Source organism: Chrysochloris asiatica, unplaced genomic scaffold (assembly GCF_000296735.1).
Source record: "Chrysochloris asiatica unplaced genomic scaffold, ChrAsi1.0 scaffold00006, whole genome shotgun sequence".
In the NCBI taxonomy this organism is placed as follows: domain Eukaryota; kingdom Metazoa; phylum Chordata; class Mammalia; order Afrosoricida; family Chrysochloridae; genus Chrysochloris; species Chrysochloris asiatica.
Window position 1 is genome coordinate 4,407,584 of NW_006408524.1, and position 3,339 is coordinate 4,410,922.

Genomic DNA, 3,339 nt, shown 5'->3' on the forward strand with positions numbered 1-3,339 from the left:
TTTATCCCGCAGCACCAGCAAATGGAAAATTCTGAGTAAACCTATACAATGTTTAACAACAAAATCGAGTATATATGTAACCATTATATCAGTTTCGTAGTTTAAAGAAACAGTGAATTTGGATTCTGCAATGAATCTGGAAGTCGGGTGGTTTGTCTCTGGAATTTTAGGGAGTGTCTCACAAAACCACATCCCACAGGTTAGAAATGTTTTATTTTTGGCATCTATGCATATGATATGCCTCTGAAGAGATACTAAGTTGCTTTCATGTCTTTTTTTTTTTTAATTTTCCAGAAAAAGACAGAAACTTTTATCAACTACTTACTCTTATTGAATAAATGTTAGGTCACTACTAATTGCTCTTATTATTTTGTCTAAAAAATAGTTTTTCTGTAAGACATCACTGATGTGAATTACACACCCACGGAAAAGGACTGAGAAAACACACTAGACAATTTCAAAAGATAACTCTTAGTATCTGACGCACTTGGCACATCCTTAGTATCTAGAACAAAGTCAGTAGAAAGGAAAATACAACTTTCGAATCATTCATAAACTCTGGAATCGTGGGATGCGAAGGGTCCGGTCGGCTTAGAATCACCCGCGTCTTTTTCACAGGGTAACAGAGGCTTTCTGGATGGCTTGTGGAACTTTTGTTTGGAGGAAAGCACACACATGGGGCCAGATCTTGTTGGTTTCTGTTCCAGGGAATGTTTCCAACACATCTTTCTGGTAATTCCCCAGGATTGGCTCCATGTGGGCTTCATATACCTTCAGCCTTTTGATGACCTTTCTGTCACCTTCATGCTGGACGAGAGGCTTCGGGGTCAGGTTGTCCACACCCACAGTCTTGGGAGGGTTGACTTCGATGTTGTAAACTCGACCACTGACTGGGTGAATCCAGCAAGCCATCAGGCAGCTGCTTAATGACCTTGAAGGGCACGTTCAGGTTAATCAGCGTGTCAAACTGATTTCCGTGGAACTGTCCTTGGAAAACAATTCAGTAGCCTGCTACCCTGGATGAGATGTTTCAGGTCATAAAGGACCAGCTGAGTCATGACATCGTCTGAGATGAGGTTTCCTACGTCAATGAAAGTCTTGGCTAACACACCAATTTCTGTGCCCCGCAGCATGTTGTCCAGGAACAGGTCCACACTGGAAAGGTGCTTCAGGCCGAAGCGCTTGATGATGCGCGATGACACAGTGCCCTCGCCAGAGCTGGGGGGCTCCTATGATTGCAGCACGCAGCAGCTACGCTGACGCCTCTGTGGCCACAGACCAGGGCTGGGGCTTGTCTTGCGATCGTCTTCAGTGCTGCCTGTTGGCAGGGCCTAGAATTTCAGGTTTTTACAATTACCGCTCTTAAACATCCACAGCTGCATCAGGTCATCCTTTCAATATATTCTCCCACCTTCTCTTACCCAGACCAAGGAGTCGTCTGGTGGGAGTTACAAAGATTAAGGCTAAAAGAGGCAATATTAAATAATTCACTACACCACATTATCAAGCTGCCTTTCCCAACATTCTCCAGGAACTGGTCCCTCCTGATAACATCTCAAAAGTATGAAGTCTCGTCATCCTGGCTTCTTAGGAGCCTTCTGGCTACACTTCTTCCAAGACAGATTTGTTCCTTCTTCCAGCAGTCTATGTTATACTCAATATTCGTCACCAACACTTCAAAAGCATCCATTATTCTCTGGCCTTCCTTATTCATTGTCCACATGTCACATGCATACCAAGCAATTGAAGGTACCCATTTTAGTCCTCAAAGGGAGTCCTGGTGTGGAGCTGTGGGATAAGCACTGGACTGCTAACCCACCAGCTGCTCCTTGGAAACCCTATCCAGGGTCGCTATGAATGGAAACGGGCTCAATTAAGCACAACAGCAGTCCGCAGAGTGACATCATTACTTTTTAACACCTTAAAGGGGTCTTTTGCAGCAGATTTCCGTTATTAAAAACATCATTTTATTTCTTGACTCATGCTGCCATGCTGTTTACTATAGATCCAAGTCATAGGAAATCCTTGACAACTTCTGTCTTCTATGCTTATTATGAAGTACCTTATTAGTCAGTTGTGAGGATTTCCATTTTATTTATGTTAAGCTGCAATCCATACTGAAGACTGTGGTGTTTGATTTTCATTAGTAAAGGTAATGAAAAGTACTTTCATTTTCATTAGTAAAGGTAATGAAAAGTACTTTCGGAGTACTTTTGCTTTCAGCAAGCACGGTTGAAATAAGTTTTTCTCCAATCTTCATATAGTCCAGCTTCTTGTATTATTTTCTTAACACACAGACTGAATAAGTATGCCAAAAGGATACAACCCTGGTGCCAACTTTCCTGATTTTTCCTGTTGTCTTTGAACAAGTCTCTTGGTCTATATACAGGTCCCTCATGAGCACAATTCCCAGGTTACAAAATACTCCTTAGAAGTGTAGTGGTTATAAATCAGCCTGCTAATCTCATGGTCAGCAGTTTGAAACTACCAGCGGTTACACAGAAGAAAGATGAGGCTTTCTGCTCCTGTAAATATTTACAACCTCGGAAACCCTATACAGGGTTGATATGAGTCAGAAACAACTCCATGGCACTTAACCTCCACCACCACCTTAGAAGCCAAGATCGCCAGACTTTGTTTATCATACTTTGGACATATTATCAGGAGGGACTAGTCCCTGGAGTAGGACATCATGCTTGGTAAAGTGGAGGAAAGACTTTCAGCAAAAAAGAGGAAGACCCCCAACAAGATGGAATGGCACAGTGCCAGCAACAATGGGCTCAAGTGTAGTAATGATTGTGAAGTTGGCAGAGGACTGGGCAGTGTTTCATTCTGTTGTGCATAAATCGATCTTGACTAACCAGTACCTAAAAACAACAAATTCTCATTCTGTGCAATATTATCCTGAATTTTTTATGATTCACAAAGTCGAATGCCTTTGTTAATTCAAAGTATAGGTAAGCACATTTCTGGGATTATCTGTTTACAACCAAAATGCATCTGACATCAGCAATGATATCCCTTATTCCATGCTCTCTTCTGAATCCAGCTAGAATCCTGGCAGTTTCCTACTGATGTAATGCTCCAACCTTTCAATTGTATGTGATATAAATGATATTATTCAATAATTTCTTCATTCTCTTAGATCACCTTTCTTTGGAATAGCTACAAATTAACCAAGTAGCTGCCTTCCAAATTTCTTGGCATAAATGGCAAGTATATCTGGCATTAAAAAAGAGCATGGGGGTGGAGGACTAATTTCTGCAAAGAGAAGGGAAATGATGTAAAATAAAAGCTTGAGACAAGAATAAAAAAAAAGCAAATTTCAGGGGGGGAAGT

The 3,339-nt window shown here is 41.4% G+C and overlaps 1 pseudogene; it reads right to left on the bottom strand.

Annotated features, from left to right (window-relative positions):
• Positions 1–612: 612 nt before the first annotated feature.
• LOC102818430 lies at positions 613–1,382 on the bottom strand (annotated as a pseudogene).
• Between the last annotated feature and the right edge of the window lie 1,957 nt (positions 1,383–3,339).